The following is a 21370-nucleotide window of genomic DNA, read 5'->3' as shown; positions in this document are numbered from 1 at the left end:
TAGGCTGGGCTCCACCCTGACCATGATCCCAGCCCCTGACTGGGGGTGTGGCTCCACCCTGACCATGCCCCCAGCTCATGACTGGGGGGGCTCCACACCGACCACACCCCCATCCCTCACTAGGGATTCTAGGGAGGGCTCCACCATGACCACAACACAGCCCCTCAGTGGGGGATTCTAGGCAGGGCCTTTACCCTGACCACGCCCCTAGTCACTCACCTCCAGATTCTAGGTGGGTGCTTTACCTGAGCTGCAGCACTATTTCCTGGTTTCTTTAAATATTGCATCGGACTCATATTTATTGCCATAACTGTATTTTGGATCCAGAATATCAGACTCTCTTCTGAACTCCCCTGCCCCATGCCTGCCCTCAGCATGTGTCCCACACAGGTTATGTCTCCCTCTTGCAGTGAGCTTATACTCCTGGCTGGACATTTGTGATGTAGGTGTCAATATTGTTAGTTGTAACATATCAGATGGGGAGTGTTTGTAGCTGTGGAGTGATGGATCAGCTGGGCACCATTGGTAAGGTCACAGGCTGGCCTCCCAGTGTATCATGTGTCCTTTTCATTACCCATGGGAATGTGGAAGGTGGTCTCTGTAGCTTCAGCTTGCAGATGTGAAGGATGGAGACTGAATGGCTGAGCTGTGTCCTCAGCGGCCCTGAGCCTACAGCTGCTGCATCTGCAGGATCTGGCTGAGGATGTACTGAATGTCCTCATCCATCTCTCCTTGTGGTGGGGACAAAGGCAGAGACAAACCCTGGTACACTGGCTGGGTCCTCCCCTGTGCCCTGGAAATCCCCCTACTCAAACCCAAGGGAGTCAACACTTCACAAGACAGGTCTATACAGAGAGATGTTCCCAGAACCCACAAGCCTGTCCCAAATGGAAGGGGAAACTGAGGCCCAGGCGGTAGCACCCTGAGATGGAGTCAAGAGGCAGGGGACTCACCTGCATGGCATACAGGAGATGAGTACGGTATAGTGTCACCACAGCACCATGCTCCTGGGCCTCCTCCTGTGGACACAGGAGAGACAGAGTGATTTGATATTCAGGGTCAGCCTGGGCTGAATGAGACCCTAGCTCAAAAGAAAGGTGGGAGGGAGGGAGGGAATGGGAGTGGGAGGGCGGAGGAGAGGAATGGTAAGAGAATTTGGAAGGTGAGGCCCATCCACAGCGAGACACACCCACATACCTCCACCAGAGGTAAAACCCCATGTTTGGTGGCTGCTGATGCCTGAGTCAGGGAAGTGACCCTGTGGTGCACTGGCCAGCCTGGATCCTGCCAGCCATCCCCGTCTGTATCCTGACTGCTCCCATCACCCCTCCCCTGCCACAGAGTGGCACCTCCATCCGCTGCTGCATGGCTGCCTCCTGGGCACGCAGGGCTTCCTCCTGGGAGCTGGCTGGGGCTGTCTGCTACATCTTCGGAGACTCCTTCAGTGTGAAGACTTCTTTGGACAGTTCTGTGATCTGGAGGGGTGGGGGAACTCCATGAGCGAACAGGCAGGGACAGGGACCTCTTCACCTCTGCTGGGCAGCTGGGTAAAGGGTCATTGATTTGGGCCAGGAGCTGAGCTGACTGGGAACTGTACTTGTACAGCCGAAGGGCTGGAAAACATTCCTCAAGTTTTCAAATGTTTGGGGAGGAAAAAAGAAACCCAAAGAAAGTCTATTTTGTGACCCTTGGAGGGATTCCAAATCACATTTGGCTGTCTATCAATAAAGTTTTATCCACACATGGCCCTGTCTTCTCACAGCAAACAGGAAGCAGACACAGCCTCCAGCTCTGCAAGTGCTTTCTCTTTTTGGCCTTTCATAGAAAAACACCCTGCTCTTCCAGTCCTATAAGCACAGCTTGGATTTTAATCTCACGTTATGGAATGCCCAAGGTTGACTTGTGACCTCCACACATGCACATGCACACAAAGAACACACAGAAAAAGATACAATTGGGGGACCATGAGATGATTCTGTTCGTAATGGCACATGCTGACAAGCCTGTATCTCTACTGAGTTCAATGCCTGGGATTCACATGGTTGAAGGAGAAAACAGATGCAGGCAAGTTATCCTCTGACCTCCACACATGCATGCCCCAGACCCCAACTAAACAAGTACAATTAACTTAAAAATCTTCTAAAAGTTCAGATGGGAAATTTGGGTTGGAATCTCAGTTTATGGTCCATTTGGTGGTGTGACCTTGTGTGAGTGGATTTGCCTCTCTGTTCCTATTACTTCCAATGGATAATTAGAGAGAACAGTGAGCGAGCCACACCAGTTACCATGGTTACAATGGCCATTTGGTGCATTGTCTGTATCTCCCTTTCCCATGTGATAAATGGGCTGGTTCACAAGACAGCAGGGGCTAGAAGGTTCTTTAGTTCTGGGTAATGTCAGTTGAGTGGGCCCCAACAGTGAGCCACCTTCTTGTCCTTCTCCTTGGCCTTGTCCAGGGCCTCCTGGGCATGGCTCTGGGCCTGGCATGCCCTCTCGGCCTCTGTACGAAGACCCCTGGAGTTGCTGCTCAGCCGTGGCCAGCTGGGCCTTGGCCGTGTGCCTCTTCTTCTTCATAAACAGTGCCTCATGCTGCACCTGTCACCCAAGCCCACATGTGACTCTCGGGACATTTAGACCCCAAAGAGGCTTGGGTCATGGGGCTCTCCCCACCCTTCCATGCTGAGCTGATAGCTTTCCACCTCCAGGAAGGTTCTGAATTGCCACTGACCCTAGGAACATTCTTGTCCTGCCATGCACCTCTGGTTACTAGCTGTATGTCCCTGGACAGGTAGTTAAGCCTCTCTGTGTCCTAGCTTCCACACTTGGTCATGAAAACCTGAGATCAAGGTACTCAGGGGGCGGAGGCAGGAGGATCAAGAGTTAGAGGGCTACACGTGAGTTCAAGAAAAGCCCAGACAACTGAGAGATACTGCCTCAAAACACATATACACTCTCCCCTGTAAGGAAGGTTTTTGTTTGCATTTTGTTTTGTTGTGACAGATTTCCATGTGTGGCTGTGCATCACCAAGTCTGCTACATCAATGTTTTCAGCTCAGATGGGTCTCAGTGGGTAAAGTGCTAGCCCAGCATTCACTAGGCCGCTGTATAAACAGGTCGGGGTGAGACCTGCCATCCCTATAATTAGGAGGTGGAGGCAGGAGGGTCATGAGTTCAAGGTCAGCCTGGACTACTTGAGTCTCTGTTAGAAAAACAAAACCCCAAAAAGCAGTAAGAAAGACCAGGGCTCGGGGATGTCTCAGCTGGTAAAGGCACTTGCAGACAAGCCTGACAGCCTTGGTTGTGTCCTCAGGACCCACATGGTGGAAGGAGAAGACTAGGTCCCACAGGCTGCCAACTGACTTTTCTACCACACTGTGTGTGCACACACACAAGAACAAATTAAATCAAAATAGAAATTTTGAGGGCTGGAGAAATGGCAAAGCGGTTAGAGCACCAACTGCTCTTGCACAAGACCAAGTCTTGGTTCCCAGCACCCACATTGCGACTCGGGTCCAAAGTTCCCACGGATCGGACCCCTTCTGGCCTGGTGGGTACTGCACATGTGCAGAGACGCCCACGCCCACGCCCACGCAGAAATACACCTTAAGGGTGGCCAGACACGGGCGCTCACTTGGAAGACCTTGGCGCTTGTCCTCTCCTGCTTGCTTGCCTGCTCTGCGAGCTGCGCCTGCAGGCGGGACACGTGGTTGTGCAGCAAGCCCAGCGCCTGCTCTTGCTCGTCCTCCGGCACTGAGACCCCATGCATGTGCTACAGCTCCTAGTGGGCAGTGTCGGCAGCCTGAGCCTTGGAGGCCAACAGCGCTTGGCGCAGCTTGGCGGCCTCCTCACGTGAGTGCTCTCCCATGGCCATGGACTGCAGCTCCTGTACCGCCTCCAGCTCGGGGCTCCGCCTTGGTACCGCCTCCTCCTCCTCCGCCTCCGCAAACCGGCCCGGGGCGGCTTACATCTCGGCCTCTGCCTCCCGCTTCCGCTGGCACAGCCCCTCCTCCAGGCCGCAGATCCAGTCTCCAGCTCCGCCTCAGTGCTGCAGGCCGCCTCAGCCCTCGGGTGCAGGGCCACAGTGTAGGGGCCCTCTCTGCCGGGGGCCTCCGCTTCCGTGGCCTTGAGTCCCATGGCCTCGGCTCCATTGGCCTCTGTCATGGGGGCCTGCTTTCCTGTCACCTTCACTCCTATGACCTCTGCCACTGTGGCCTGCACTCCCGTGGTCTTCACTGCCACAGCCTCTGCTTCTGTAGCCTGAACTCCGGTATCCTTCTCTACCATGGCCTCCATGTTTCTAGTCCCTGTCCCTGTGAGCAAATCCTGCACCACATGCTCTCCATTAGCCTTTATTCCGGGTTTCTCCTCCACTCCTGTGACTTCCACCTCAACCAGCTCACTTCCAACATTCACCTCTAGGGCCTGAGCCATGGTTGTTCTAGTGTCCATGACCTCCACTGCCACTCCATCTCTCCCCTTGGCCTCTGAACCTGCAGCCTTGAGCTCCATGGATGCCTCTTCTGAGGCACTGGCTTCTGTGTTCCCGATGTCCACAGAGCCTCTGGCTTGGTGTCCGGTGCCATTGGCTGTGGTTTCTGGATATGTGGTACCATTGAGCTCTGGGACACTAGGTCCATTCTGGGAGGTGGTGCCCTTGTCCTTACTCTCCTTGTGTGCTGTCTCTTCTGCCTCTTGGCCTCTGGTCACCTCCTGCTGCTGCTGCAGAGCGTGTATGGCCTCTTCATGCTGCCTCCGGAGCTGCTCAAGCTCTGCCCTCAGGGAGTCATACAAGACCAGAGGGACTACCTCAGGCTGACTGTCTTCCGCCATCTGCACCTTGTCCTTCTCATACTCCTCAAGCATCTGGGGATGGGAGGCAGGCAGGCTAAGATGCAGCCTTACCATGTTCCCTGCCCACATCCAGGTCCCCAGAGGTGTGCACTGCCTCAGTCTCCCCCACCTTCTCCATCAACCCCTGGTTCTCCCTGATGAGTTGAGCCATCTGCTCTTGAAGGGATGCCACCAGCTCCTCAGCTGACAGACAAAGAGGCTTTGACAACACAGCCTCCACTCCTGACAGGGTCAGGAAGAGCCGTGAGTCGGGTTGGGAGCACACACCATCAGGGACAGGGGTCAGGAGCCATTCAGAGGGGACCTAGCACTGCCTCGGGCAAACGGGGGCACTCAAGGTGCATGTGCCACTCCCCTGGCATCACACCCCTCTGTGCAAGGTCATGACTCTGACCTCCCCAACCCCTCAGAATCCCAGATGGGCAATAGTGGGGGCAGGGTGGGGGGTGTAGGAACACACCTGGAAAGTCAGGCATCTCACCCTCCTCGTCCTGTAGGGTGGCTATGTCATAGCTGGTGTTCTCTCTCTCATTCTAGATGTGTGGTTCAAAGTCGACCTTCAGGTCCTGCCCATTGACACCCCCATTACCTCCTAAAACTGGGGTGTTAATATATCTACACAGCACCCTGGAGACACCAGACTGGTTGTGGCTTTACTCACTGAGCATCCAATATGCCCTTCCACGTTCTACTGAGATGCCAGCGTGGACCAGGGCCTTTGCCCATGCTAGGCAAGCACTCACCACCGGGTGACATTCCTAGCATATGATAAAGGCTCTGGGTTTGAATCCCAGCACCTTCCCAATAGAGGACCATCTCTATGCATGTTTGTGTAATTACTCACTTATAAAGATATTTTATCACAATTGTGTGTGACGTGTGTGTGTGTGTGTGTGTGTGTGTGTGTGTGTGTGTCTGCAGAGGCATGCACACATGCCACGGTACATAGGTAGCAGTCAGAGAACAACTGGAGATTTGGTTCTCTCCTTCCATCATGTGGGGAAGTGAACTCAGGTCAGTAGGGTGAGCTACATGCCACATTATCAGCTAGTCTATCTTGCTGATTCTAATTGCACATTTTGAGCAGTATATGGGTGTAGGTATGAGGGATGTGAACCGTGTATAACTGGAAGATTTATACCTGTGGGGCATGTGGGATGCATGTGTCAGTGCGGTGGCCATCTGTGCATGTTTGGAGAAATCTTCATAGCTATGTGAGTTTGTGGAAGTCATGTGTGGCCGGTACATCCTGGATGCACCATGGTGTCTGGCACCTCAAAAGATCCCACCTAGCCGGGTGGTGTTGGCAGATGCCTTTAATCCCAGCACTCGGGAGGCAGAGCCAGGCAGGTCTGTGTGAGTTCAAGGCCAGCCTGGTCTCCAAAGCGAGTTCCAGAAAAGATGCAAAGCTACACAAAGAAACCCTGTCTCGAAAACCTGCATGTCTCCAACATTCTGCGTGCCTTCCATGTCCCTTCCCATTCCGTCCTTCCTGCCCCTGCCCCTCTTATGCTATATAAGCCATGCGGAGAAAAATAAAGATTGGTGGCTTGATCAGAATTCAGTCTTGCTGTCTTCTCTCCTGTCGCCCTTCGCTTTCATTTGCTCCCACAGGTGGGTAGTCCCCGTTGAAACCATGATGGCCAGGGCAGTTTCCCAAGGAATAGCTTCCCCATGCTCAGACCACAGGCCTTGCAGCCTCCTAACCTCCCTTCTCCTCCGTTCCTTGTGCTGTTCCAGTCCCCTGATCTTCTGTATGAGCCGGCCTCTCTCTTGGTGCAGACATACAATCTCCTCATAAGCATCCTGATCTTCCTGTCTCCTCCCCACCAAGGGAAGCCACTTTAGGTGAGGTCTCCAGGGCTGCACCATCCTGAGTGTGAAGCAGAGCCCCCTCCCACCCCAGGCCAGCCCCATCTCTTGCAGGAACAGGCATGCTGGCTGGAGGCTGGGGTGCCTTTCACTTCTTGGGGGCCCCTCGCTTTTCATGGCTGGACACCGAGTTCTGGTGTGGGCACAGGAGGATGGCTGTATGACATGAGGCCTGAGTTAGGATCCACTCAGGGATCACACTGTAACCAGCTCCCCAGCCATCAGCAGGCTGGGCTCCCCCCTGACATCCTGTGATGGTCCCTGAGTCCACCCTATTTATCCTATCTCCTACTGTTCGCTGAGGTCCCTTCCCCGGGCTCTACTGTCCTCTGTGACATTTTCTATCCTCTATGAAGCCTCAGACACAGAAGACCCCAGGCGGGGCATGGAATGTGGCCAGTCTTTTCCTCTGTCTGAATCAGTTCTTAGCAACTCCCATCCAGGCCCCCCATCCTGGTGTGTAGGACTGCCACTGGGTGGCAGCGGATCCCAGAGTAGAGGTGACAAATTTTCTGTCTCTTCCTTGGTGGGGGAGTGGGGATGGAGTGTGTGCATAGGGCAGGGATTGTCCTGCCTTTCTTCCCAATTCCTACCTGAGAGGAGGCTTCTCCAGAGTCATCCTCTAGAGAGGCCAGCAGGGAGCAAAATCAGAGTCAGGGACCCAGTTCTGTGTTCTCGGCTCCAGGAAGGCCACTGGCCAGCCCAGGGTACTCAGAGGGCTCTCTCAGCTTCCCAAGCACTTGTACTTTTGTTATTGTTTTTCTGAGGGGGAGTCTCACTCTGTAGTCCAGGCTAGCCTCAAACTCAGATCCGAGTGCTCTAGTCTGGTCATGCACCACAAAACCCAGCCTCTGAATCAGGGACTTTAAGGTAGAAACCTACAGAGGTGGGATCTGTGTGAGTAGGGCAGTGGATTTTTTAAGTTGGGAGGGGAGGTGGTGTGGGTTGTTACCTGTTTGGAAAGGCAGTCTCCATACTAAGGGTGACCCAATAAATCACAGTGGACACTCAGACCAATCTTAATTCCTCTTTGCCTCCTAGAAACTGCCCTGAGCATGGGAAACATGAAAATTTTCATGACCCTGTTGATTGGGATACCTTGAAACTATTAGTAACAAGCAAATAAGGGGATGATCAGAAACTGCCGAGAAGGACACATTGGGTGAGGGACAGGGCTTGCACACCACTGGGAGGTGAAGGGTGCTGCACAGACTCCTGTAGAAACTGCAACATGAGTCTGTTCATGGTCAGGGCAGTAAACAGGAATCACCATGACATTGCTCTGCAATCTTGAACTTGTACAACCACTGATGCCAATAATCCCCCCACCTTCTCTGTGGAGGTCCTGTTCATGAAACCCCATGTGCTGATCCATGTCTGTCCCACTTCCTGCATTCTCCTTGGCTAGGTCACCTCCTCGACCTCAATTCTGCCTTATAAGCAAGGAGCCCTCACCAGGCTTATCCCAGTAACACTCTCCTTACTTACTGGAGTTAGAGGGGAGGAGACACTGGACAGGCAGTCCCTTGTAGGCATGCCAGTCACACTTGTCACTGATCTTGGTAAACAAGAGCAGTCGATTTGGCAGACCCATCCACCCATACACACACACAGACACACAGACACAGACACAGACACACACACACACACACACACACACACACATCCACCTATCCTTCCACCAACCCATCCATCCATCCATCCACCCATCCATCCATCCATCCATCCATCCATCCATCCATCCATCCATCCACCCATCCATCCATCCATCCATCCATCCACCTACACACCCATCTGTCCATCCACCCACCCATTCACCCATCCACCCATCCATCCATCCATCCACCCACCCATCCATCCATCCATCCATCCATCCATCCATCCATCCATCCATCCATCCATCCATCCATCTACCCACATGTCCACCCACTTGTCCATCCTTCCTCCTCTACACTCAATGTGACTGTTCACTCTTACCCCCAAATATAAAGTTCAATCACACCCAAAAGTGACTAACAGAACACCCAGGTGTCTGCTCTACAGATCGAGATCCAGGATAGGCACCAAAGCTATACATAGAAACCCTGTTTTGAAAAGAAACAAAAGAAAAAATTTAAAGCTGATACTGTAGCTGGAGTGTGGCTCTCTCCTTCGCTAAATCCAAACATGCTTGGAAAAAGAAAATGCAAAATCTCTGTATCATGTCCAAGGCAGCCTAGGTCATTTTGGAGTCATACTTCTGGGAATTCTCCTGCATAAGGGAGAATTAGCCGTAAGCAGGGCCAAGCTCCCTTCTTGCATATCTAATGCTATGTTATCAGCTCTAAAACCATATATACACAAACCAACAGAAATGGACTCAGCGTTTTGTATTCACATATTTGTCCATCCTTAGTCACAGATACTTAATAAGGAAGAAATTAGAAGCGATGAATTTGAGAAGGCATGGAGAAAGGACAAGGATGGCGGAAAGTCACATAATATATTTTAACTAAAATGTATCATAATAAATTTTAAATGAAAATGTGGCTAGAGAGAAAACTTAGCAGTCAAGACCACTACTTTTGGTTGCAGAGAACACAGGTGCCATTCCCAGATATAACCTGGTAGCTAACCATCTCCTGTAACTCAAGTCCCCAGGGATCTGATGCCCTCTTCTGGCCCCGACAGGTACTGCACAGAGATGCCTGGACACAAATACACATGTAGACAAAAAAATAAATCTTAAAAAGTGTAATTCTCAAACAATGCTGCTATGAACATAGCTGAGCATATGCCCTTGTGGTATGATTGAGCATTCCTTGGGAATGTGCCCAGGAGTGGTATAGCTGGGTCTTGGGGGAGATTGATTCCCAATTTTCTAAGAAAATGCCATATTGATTTCCAAAGTGGTTATACAAGCTTGCATTCCCACCAACAGTGGAAGAGAGATCCCCTTTCTTCCCATCCTCTCCAGCATAAGCTGTCTTCATTACTCTTTATCTTAGCCATTCTAATGGGTGTAATGTGGAATCACAGAGTCATTTTTATTTGCATTTCTTTGATGATTAGGGATGTTGAGCAAATCTTTAAAAGTCTTTCAGCCCTTTTCAGCTTCCTCTGTTGAGAGTTCTCTGTTTAGTTCTGTAACACAATTTTTAGTTGAACTGATGAGTATTTTGATATCGAATTTCTTATGTTCTTTATATATGCTGGATATCAACCTTCTGTCAGATGTGGGGTTGGTGAATATCTTTTCCTATTCTGTAGGCTGTTGTTTTTTCTTGTTGACTGAGTCCTTTGTGCTATGAAAGCTTCTCAGTTTCAAGAGATTGATTAATTGTTTCTCTCAATGTCTGTACTACTGGTGTTGTTTGTAATATCCAGAACCAGGAAACAACCTAGATCGCCTTCAACTGAAGAATGGATAGAGAAAATGTGGTATATATACACAATGGAGTACTACTCAGTAGGGAAAAAAATGACATCATGAGGTTTGTAGGCCAATGGATGGATCTAGAAAAAAATCATCCCGAGTGAGGTAACCCAGACTCAGAAAAACAAACATAGTATATACTCACTCACAGGTAGATAGTAGATACAAAGCAAACGATGACTAGACTGCTACTCGCATGTCCAGGGAGGCTACCTAGTAAAGAGGACCCTAAGAGAGACACAGAAATAGCATGAAAGAGAAATGGATGAGATCTACATGAGCAAACAGGTCATGAGGGGGTGTAATGAAGTGCAAGTGTCAGGTCAAAAAGACATAATGACAGGGGATATCCCAGCTGGTTCAAGAACAGAGAGGCAGAACAAGAAAACGATACCCTGATAAATGAAGACGGCATGGGAATAGGAAGAAGCAAAGTGTTAGAGAGGTAACCCTGAAATCCACAAAGATACCTTCACAATAGACTACTGGCAATGTTCAAGAGAAAGCCCAAACTGACCTACTCTGGTGACCTGATGGCCAAACACCCTAACTGTCATTGTAGAAATCGCATCCAATGACTGATGGAAGCAGATGCAGACATACACAGCCTGGCCCCAGGTGGAGCTCTATAAGTCCAATTGGCAAGAAAGAGGAAGGATTGTATGAGAGATGTTGAGACCATGATTGCAAAAAGCATAGGGACAAATAGCCAAACTAGTGGGAACATGTGAACTATGAGCCAATAGCTGAGGAGCCCCCATGGAACTGGATTAGGCCTTCTGGAAAAATAAGACAGGCAATTAGCTTGAACTTGTGGGAAGCTCCCAGTCAGTGAGACCAGGACCTGTCCCTAGTGCATGAGCTGGCTTTTTGGAGACCTGGGGCCTTTGATGGGACACTTTGTGTGGCCTGGGTGAATGAGAAGGAGACTGCACTTGCCTCCACTGAATCTACCAGGCTGAACTGAATCCCCAGGGGAGTCCTTGACCTGGAGAAGGTGGGAATGGGGGTTGGATTGAGGGGAGGTGAAGGAGGGCAGGAGGAAGGAAGAAGAGGGAATCTGTGGCTGATATGTAAAATTAAATTAATTATAAAATTTTTAAAAATTTAAATTAAAAAAAAATGGAATTCTCTATCATGATGTCACAGCCCTGAGACAGAAAGCAGGCAAAGCTAGTTAAAATGAACTCCTTCTGGTCCTGCATGAAAGCAACTGTCTTTCTCTGAGGCAACATGCTCAGAGGCAAAAGCAGCCTCATTCTGAGGTTTGACTATCTCAGCAGGATTGTTCATCTAAGAACAGCATCCACACTGCTGATACATGATGTTTCCCTGATATTTTCTGTATTTGTGTTCTCATAATTTTGTACGTGTGAAAATTAAAAACAATGATACATCTTTTAAAAGTATTGATGCATCTTTTAAAATGTAGATTCTAGTGTATGATGTTAAAGTTTTTTCTCCGTAAATCTTCATGTGTCTAAGTGACAATACTTGAAGTCTCCTGTCCCTATTTAAATTCTTCAAAGTATATCCTGGGGCCTGATCCTAAAATAAATTTAAGGATGACATCATAAATGTAATGGAAAATCAGTTCTGGGTTGGCTACTTTTTCAGCATTAGCCAGAGTTGGGTGCATGCTCTTATGAAACAGATTTTTGTTTATTAATCTCTTGATTGTGTGGAGTAATTTATCCCTATAAAGACATATTAATTCTAGTACAGCTGTACCTCCTGCAGTTTGGAAACTATTTCTGGAACATGCTCTATTATGCTGACTCAGCTGGCCTTGATCCCAGTCTGTTGTTCCCCAGGGCAATGTCTTTACTGTCCTCTTGATTAATCCAACAAAATTCTTGAATTAAAGGTCTGTAGCATGACTGAGTTTTGAAATTATCCATCTGAGTCATGTAGTCAGCTGCTCATGGCAGTCACAGGATAAGGCTTTGTGTGAAGCATGACTTTGGCCTTCACACCAGAATAGGAGGAATAGTTGGCTGTGTACACTGCAGGGGCAAACAGAGTAGGGAATCAGTTGCTGGAGGCGCCATTATGAAAAAGGACCTGATTGTTACAAAGTTAATGCTTTTGTGATTTTCCAACATACATTAATTCATGTCCTGTGAATGAAGGCAGGCTAGATTGGTTGGTATACAATTTGGGAAGGTTAGCATAAGCCAATGAATACTGAATTTCCAAACTGGGGCACTCCTTTGCAGATCTGTTCAATCCTGCTTGGCACAGTTAAGTCAGCTCAGTGAGGTGAGACACAGGCCATTGGCTGTAGCTGTGTGTGTCAGGCTACTGTTCTCAGCAGCTAATATTACACACAGTGGCAAGGTCAAACAATACATTATTAATAACATTGTCTCTATCAGAGAATGCCCTGCTCTTTTTCAATGTCAGGATAGCTATGTGATTTTTCAATTTTATTTATCCTTTTAAAAAGTCTATTATTGCTATCATTTTTTATTTCATTTTGCTTAAATGCATTACTGCTCTTATCTCCATTTGTGTCTGTTCTCCAATGTTTCTAGGTCATTAATAGTTTGGCTCCTTTTTTCTCAAGTGCTGTTTGTTATTTGTTTATGTTGAGAGTAATGTTTCCTGCAGCCCAGGCTCGCCTCCTGCTATGCAACTGAGTATTTCTTTGAACACCCAATCCTACCTCTGTTGCCCAGTGCTGGGAATACAGTCCTACAATGGCTTCCACACTGGGACTTGACTGGTCGGTGAGAATGGAAAATAGGCCAGTTTATGAATGTTCTCCAGTCTCTCTGGTTTTTATTGGGAATGTACAAATGAAGAGGAACCTGTGCAATCTTGAGTTCACAGACCAACTTTAATCAGGTACAGTCAGAGCACAGAAAGGGATGGGGAGGGAAATGGGTGAAAGCTTTCCTTCTGTGACAGTGGTTGACAATAGCAATGAGTATTGAAGGAATCGATAGTAGATGAACAATAAGTGTCCTGAATGGCCACACATGAGGAAATCAAGAATCTGGATAAAGAATTGAACTTTCATGAAACCAAATTGCTGTAGTTAATCTATTTCAACCATAATAGAATATATGGGTAAAATGATGTGGCCCTGCCTAACAGGACTTTTATTTTCCAGGTTTAAGACGTAGACCTTGAGAGAAAAGTTGTGAGTAATCTTTGGTGTCTGTGGAGAACATGATCCTAAAGCCAGTTTCAACTTTACAAACAGTTTTGGAATTATGATTACAGCATTTCAACAATTTCTTTCCTGGCTCGGAGTCCAAATGTGTCAGTGATTCCAGGCTGGGCCTTGACTGACCAGTGAGAAGGAAAGATGGGAATGAATGAAGGAATGCCCTAATGTAGCCCATGCTTTTACTGGGGAGTAGCAGTGCAGATATGCTTGTGGAAATGGGAGTTATTTGTCCACACATTATAATCTGTTATGGTCACAGGGCAGAAAGGAAAAGGAGGGACAGAACATTAAAATTTTCCAGTTTTGGCTGGAATTTAGCTCAATGGTAGAGTGCTTGCCTAGCAAGAGCAAGGCCCAGGGTTTAATCCTCAGTTCAAACAAAAAAAAAAAGTAATGAAAAAAAAATTTCCAGTTTTTTTCTATACTCCTTCACCATTTTGGACAGCACACTGTCAGCAGTGGAAGCAAGGGCATTTCTTGCCCAGTGGCTAACATTTACTACAATGAAAGATAACTCTATAAGGTGTTTCTTTGTTGCCCATCATCTTCTCTGAAGTAGACTGTCTCTGCCAGGAGCAGATATGTCACATTGTCATAAAAAAGAGGAAAAAAAATCCATGTTATTAAAACATCTTAAATGCCATATTCTGCAGATCTCTGAAGAGTTTAATGATGGCCTGTCTATCTAAAATATAGCTCTGCTTGACCTTGGAAACATACCTAATATGACTGACTACAAGTTTGATTGTAATGACTAACTACTAACCTTCATTTCTTTATTATCCTAAATAGTTGATAATAACTACCAAGTATTAGAAAAATCGCATTACATTGTTAAAAGAACTGCATAGGGACAGTACCTTGAACAATATTAGAAATATTTGTATCATATTTTCTGACAAAATCAATTTCAAATTTATATCAATATATAATTTTTATACAATATTCAAAAATTCAATCCCATGTAAAATATTTAAAACAAGTACTTGCCTTTTAAATACAGGTTCAATAATCTACCTTTTTATCTTATATCCATATCTTCCCCTTTTTCCTTTTCAGAATAGATTCAAATTATTGTTTTAATGTATAATTTTAAATCTTTTTTTCAGAGTACATTCAATAATCTACCTCTCGTCTATATCCTCTTCTTTTATTTTTTTTAAATAAGAACCTTAAATATAATATCCTTTGTAATCAAATATCCAAGATAATAACAATTATCTACAACCTATTGAATGACCAAAAAAGCCACCCACTCCACCTCTTGGGAATGTGGGCTTCATTTTCTTAAAACTACTTCCTGCTATCTGGAGGTGATGGCTTCTTTAGGGGATCCTGAAAAGAAAAATTTGGGGGTAGTTGTCAAGTCCTGGGAAAGTTAGCTGTATTATTTGTCATCCAGTCTATGCACAATTAGAAGGTGCAGAGCTTGTCTCCAGTCCTTGCTCAAGTAATCTGTGAAGCTGGATCATCTCAGCTAGCCATCTCAAAATTGTCCTGAGTGGTTTCTATTCCATGGCCAGGCTTTGGGTGTTATTTTTCAGCTTAGTAGTATTGCCCTCTTCCTGATAGAATCATCATTGTAGGGCCCCATCATCTTTTTTGAGACTTCAAAGCTGCTGTTAGGGATGGTCATGCTTCCACAGAAAACTGATAAAATCTCCAAGCAGAAATCATGTACAGGCAGCTAGATGGAGACTTTTTTCTAGGATTAGTTAGTACTGTATATGACTAGTAATATCATGACAATACTTATTTATATAAAATATATATAAATCTTATATAGTATTTAATATAAAATTTATACCTTAAGGAAAGTTTTAAAGAGTCAAAATGAAACCAAAGAATTATGAGATTAGTGGCAATAGAATAGTCCCTAAATTTTGGTTTTCTTCTGTCCCATATCAGATGGCTCTTCTGACATGATACAGAGACTTTGGGTTTTCCTTTTAACAAGCATGCTTGGATTTAGAGAAGGAGACAGCCACACTCCAACTCCAAAGCCAGCTTTAATTTTTTATTGAACTGGGACTACATAAAGACAATATATTTGTGTATGTGTCTGTAGAGAAGAGCAGAAACAATCATGTAGGAAGACTTTTCAAATTTTATCCTGTTAGATATGTGATATAACAACAGGCCAACTTACTCTTTTTCTCAAGACTTTTATTTGGGGTGGGGGGATGATTTGTCCTTTTTCTTCAGCTTTTATTTCCTGGGACCTCATTGACCTTGTTTGGAAAGGAGAGAATATTCTTCCCTTCTGTCCATCAAAACACATTAGACTAACATCGAAGAATAATTAGCAACCACTTAAAAGATCAGTTTTATACCAGTTTGGTACTTTTGACTACTACATATTATTTCAATAGCCAGACATAACACAATAAAATTTTCTTGACATTTGTAGCTCGTGCTTTAAGTAGTTGATATCTGATCTTGCCAACTTTAATAAATACATGAACTCTAAATCTCATCCTTTATGTGCCTAAAACAACTGACTCGGAACTTCATAACTTGCAAAAAACCTATCCAGTCGTCTTTATCCTGGAGCCTCCCATGCATCACCATCTTCATCTAACTAAGTCATTTTTTACTAAGTTCATTTCCACATTTATATTTTTTAACATTTTCTTTTATGTATTGCTTCCTATTTAAAATACCATGAGACATAGGAACATTAAAAAATATGTTTAAAACCTTTGAGGGGAAGAAGCCATGTCTATCCCATCCCCATAAGTCCCGATGATGATGCAAAGCACAATTTCAACGAAGTCCATCCTAGGTTATCAATGAGTTTATTGAGCTTACTTACTGAACATTGTTGAAAAGGGACTTACAGAGGTTTTGATACTGTAGTGGTTTGAATCAAAATGGCTCCCAAAGTCCCATAGGGAGTGGCAATAAAGAGGTGGGGCCTTGTTGGAGTAGTTGTGGTCTTGTTGGTGGAAGGATGTCACCATTACTTTCTTATACCTGCTTGTCTAAATATAGAACTTTCAGCTCTTTCTCTAGCACTTTGTCTGCCTACATGATTCTGTGTTTTCTGCCATGATGATAATGGACTAAACCCTCTTAAACTATAAGCCAGCCCCAATGAAATGTTTTCCTTTACAAGTGTTGCTGTAGTCATAGTGTCTCTTCACAGCAATAGAAACTCAAAGTAAAATACCAAAAAGCAGCCACCCCAGGAAGGTCTCCACCAGTATGGACAATGGCTCTCCCATAGCTGCAAATGTGGAGGGCTCACCTTTTCTCTTCTCTTCCACTGCCCATGAAATTACATTTCTTAGTGGACATGGCAAGTAAGCCTGACAGCACTCAAGGTAAATTCCCACTTATAAATTTGGCTTTCTCATAGGTGCATACACAGAATCAACCTCCTACCAGGACTTTCCCAGGCTATGCACTCCAGCTCCACCCTAAAATCACATGATCTCTTGTCATTAGGGATGGATTGCATATAGTTGCCTGAAACAGAGGCTGTATACTCAGAAGGAGGGGCTTCCTCCTTCCATGATGGAATATCTACAGTCAGCCAACCTGGTGGTGGTCATCCTTTGTAAGCAGGCACAGCTGACCATAGGAAGGTGACAACTGTGTGTCTTAAGATAGTGCTGAGCCACAACAAATAAATAAGAGGAAGCTTCAGAGAAACTGTGTATAAGATAATGTATTAAATTAATATTATTACATTATCTTATTTCATTAAGATAATGTAATAAATTAATATTTCCTAGGCACAATGTGTTAAACTAAACCTTAGAGAAGACACAAGATAGTCTTTATATAGTACATGGCATCAGTACTATAACCATCCTTTTGGATTTTAATATAAGTTTGTAGCTGATACCAAGAAATAGCAAATAGATAAGAAAACATCATGGAATTGGTGTTTGCTGCATCCTGTACAACACAACTAAGAAATCCCTCTTAAAACTATGATGACCCAAGCCAGGCAGTGGAAGCACATGCCTTTAATCCAAGCACTTGGGAGGCACAACCAGGCAGATGTCTGTGACTTCAAGGCCACCCTTGTCTACAGAGTGAATTCCAGAAAATGCGCAAAGCTACACAGAGAAACACAGTCTTGAAAAAACAAAAAACAAAAAACAAAATAAAAAATGTATGATGACCCAGCTTAGTATAGAGAGATCTTTACACAGATCACAGTGGTCTCTTTATCCTCTGTGGATGAGCAACCCATTCACTGTTTCTACTGCAGACATATAACCATACATAAAATGTGAATACACATTTACAACCTAGCATCCAAAGCTCTAACAGCCCTGGTTAGCATACTACTTATCTTTGAGATATTTTAGAGGCACCAATCCCTTAGCCAAATTCTACTTTGTGTGAATTACTATTTCCTGAGCATTGGTATATCCTTTATATCACCAACTATACTCTTCAACTTTGCAGCTTAATAGTGGAGTGCTACCTAGTACATGAGATGCCATTTACAACCTCCACAAATTAGCTCCAAATGGAACTTACACCTAAAAGCCAAACGAAAAATGTAGAACTTCAAGAATATACTTGAGGGCTGGAGGGATGGCTCAGTGGTTAAGAGCACTGCTGATCTTCCTGAGGTCCTGAACTCAATTCACGTCAACTACATGGTGGCTCACATCCATCTATAATGATATCTGCCGCCCTCTGCTGGCATGCAGACATGCATGCATGCAAATACTGTATGTATAATAAATACATTTTTAATGAAGAGGCATTGAGCTTTGCTCAGTGGCAGTATGGTAGCCAATAAGGTTTATCTGAGGCACGATTATTGCTTGTTGAAATTTTTTCCTAAAAGGGATGCATTGATTTAAAAAAAAAAAAAGTAAGGAAAGAAGACACTTAAAACTAGGCCTCTCTGAGTCTGGCAACCTGCATAAGCTTTGAGAAGTTTCTCTAAGGACCTGATATAGAGAGCAAATACAGAGCTCCATCTCTAATACTAGGAATATCCTTGGAGGAGCTGGTGATACTCTGGGCCAGAGCCTATTGAATGGGTTTCTTTAGGTCCTCAGAACCCAACAGTTTCCACACAAGGGTCTGTGGTAATCAGTCCCAACACTACTGTGGATTTTGTGTAAAATGTTCATTAGTTACCCCATGTTCCTCTTGTGCAACGTTGTCTGGTTAGCTTCCTTCTGCATTTGTACACTTCCTTTTAAAATTGAATCCATTGATTTACACTACAAGAGACTTGCTATTGGATTTGGCACAAATCTCCAGGCAATCTGGGATAGGTCTGTCCTTAGATTGGAAGCCAGGGATGGGAAGCACTGTGCTTTGTCCTTTGTGCTCACCTGGTCCTGTCACTCAAACCTCACTAGCCAATCAGAGTTCTCCAACGGACCTTACAGTCAGATGGGTGTGTATTTCCAGGAGCCAGGTTCCTGGCTCAGCTCTTCTCCAGAGGAAGTCAGAAGTTGTCAGGTGTACTGTGCCTCCGTTGTGAAGAGAGCAGGTCAGCTCAGCACACCATGGTGAGTGAGGGGTTGCTCTCCAAATATGAGTGAGGGGCTGCTGTCCCCAGGCAGGGAAGAGTGGGTGGTCTTTGTAGTGAAGTGCTGCTTTCCGCAGACTGGGTGGAGCTGCTCACTGAGGCTCTGGAGCTGGTTTGGTACATCCTTCCTGAGTTGGGTGGGAGCCAGCTTCAAAACACAGAGTTCATCCAGGCAGTGGGTGATGGCGCACACCTTTAATCCCAGCACTTGGGAGGCAGAGCCAGGTGGATATCTGTGAGTTGGGAGGCCAGCCTGGTCTACAGTGGGTGATCCGGGACAGGCACCAAAACTATGCAGAGAAACCCTGACTTGGAAAAAAAAAAAAAAAGATACACAGAGTTCATCATTTTCCTGCCTGGTCCAGCCTGGTCTTATGTGATCCTTGAAAGTCCCTGGGATGGACTGGCTTCCTCAGAATAACTTAAATCCCAGGGCTGTATCTTCACAGAGCATTGAGAGCAGATCAGTGCTTAGAACTTCCTTTCTTATTAACATCACTGTGAAATTCTTCTGCCTGTATTGCTTATGTTGTAGTATGTGGAGAAACATCACCAGATTTGCCAAACTCAGAGAATACTGGTCTCTCTAATACCTTCCAGAAGTTCTGAACCTTTAGTATTTAACTATTAGACTTAGGATTCACCTGGAGTTAATGTTGTGGAGCTTGTGAATGGTATCTCCTGTGTAGAGTAGCGTTCCACTGCTAAACTGTGATGTAGAAGAGTAGAATTGAGGCTAGTAGAACTGATGGTATGAGGATTTAACAGTTCTTGGAGACATTAAGTCTCACAAAATAGAATGTAGGTAAGGGAGGACTGCATCCCAAATACCCTAAAGTTAAGGAGTAACTGTGAGAAATTAGTATGAAAAGATGTAAATGTTTGTTCACTGGGATTAACCATCTGTTAAGAGACAACTTGTTTTGCAACTAGCCAAAAGGCTCATCTCCCCATCTAAGGGCTCTAACATGTTGCTCAAGGTGCCATTACAGGGTCACAATCAACATTATATCCCCATATGCCATGAAGGTTCATAATTCAACAACAGCTTCATCTCCAGCCTTTTTGAAAAGGAGTTTTGAGTCAAGGACTTCCATATTGACAAAGGTGAGCTTGGAACCTGTCAGCAGCCCCATAGGACATAGCCCCTGAGTAACAATCCTAAATTCTTGGATTACAGGCAAGCAATACCACAGAGTTCTAAAATACAAGTTTGAATCATGTAGTGGACTGTCCATTTCAGTAACAGAAAAAGTATTTGTGTGTGCAGCATGGCTTCTCCCTTCTGACCAGAAGAATAGGAACAGTGTACTGCATGCATTTCAGGGGGAAAGAAACTAGTCAATACCTAGCTCAGGGAGTGATGTTTAAGGCAGTGAGCTGCAGGGGTCTCCTTTACAAAGGATTCATGGGGCATGGTGAGTGACTTTTTCTGTAATTTCCCTGCATGTATTAATTCCTTCAATGTGAATGAAGACACTCAGAATTAGTGGGTGTACAGTTTAGGGAGGATAGCTTGAACCACTGGTAAAAAGTAGGCGATGGGCATCATCCTTCAGCAATACATGATTAGAATGTTTTCAACTTTCTGCTACTCCCATCTACCATGGTGTGATTCTGTGAAATTCAGTTCCAGGGCACAAATGAGTTTCTAAGCTACAGAGGTATCTCAGTATTCATGATATTGGGCAGGTGAATAGGGCAGATGCCACACATCTTGTGACATAATCTATGAGGCAGGAAGCAGACATGACATTAAATTATTCTTCAACATTGTTTTGTGATTGGGAATCATTGGGGCTGAGTTTGCCTGAAACCACAAGCAACTTGCGGGGCTGTAGAGTGGGCTCTGGAGCTTGTGGCCTATCTGCAAGAAATCTCTGTAGCTGGAAGGTCAGGAAGTGAAAACTTCAAGGGTCACTTTGAGTTAATTTTGTGAGAGTTGTGAAATCAGTGTTTATTTAATCTCTGTACACATAGTATCATCGGTAGCTGGGTGATACTGGTTAAGAGCACACTTTTTCTTAGCTGAGTTTCCTTTGGTCTTTTGAATAAAAGTTAGTACTGTTTTCCTGCTTTTGTTCTTAGCACTTTCTCTCCATCCTCTTAATTCTTTCATGAATATTGTACTTTCTATGGATGGCTGAAGCTTTGTGGTAAATACAAAAGTCACAATTTGTCAATATATGTACTATATTTTATAATCCTATTGAGCTTTCTGGGAGTTACCACTTTGCATGTACCTTTGGAATCAGGTATCCTATTATAAAGTGTTGAAAAATTTCTTTGGATTATATTCAATTCATGCTGACGGGGAGTCTCACTCTGTAGTCCAGGCTAGCCTCAAACTCAGATCTGAGTGCTCTAGTCTGGTCATGCACCACAAAACCCAGCCTCTGAATCAGGGACTCTAATGTAGAAACCTACAGAGGTGGGATCTGTGTGAGGAGGGCAGTGGATCTTCCAAGTTGGGAGGGGAGGTGGTGTGGGTTGTTACCTGTTTGGAAAGGCAGTCTCCATACTAAGGGTGACCCAATAA

The 21370-nt window shown here is 45.4% G+C and overlaps 2 pseudogenes; one reads left to right on the top strand and one right to left on the bottom strand.

Moving 5' to 3' along the window:
- Window positions 1–654: 654 nt before the first annotated feature.
- On the bottom strand, window positions 655–6723 carry LOC118576084 (annotated as a pseudogene).
- Window positions 6724–18051: 11328 nt separating this feature from the next.
- Window positions 18052–18236, top strand: LOC118576085 (annotated as a pseudogene).
- The last annotated feature ends 3134 nt before the right edge of the window (window positions 18237–21370 follow it).

This window comes from Onychomys torridus, unplaced genomic scaffold (genome assembly GCF_903995425.1).
Source record: "Onychomys torridus unplaced genomic scaffold, mOncTor1.1, whole genome shotgun sequence".
Classification (NCBI taxonomy): domain Eukaryota; kingdom Metazoa; phylum Chordata; class Mammalia; order Rodentia; family Cricetidae; genus Onychomys; species Onychomys torridus.
Note: the sequence above shows the minus strand (reverse complement) of the source record. Positions and strands in the feature narration are given on the sequence as shown.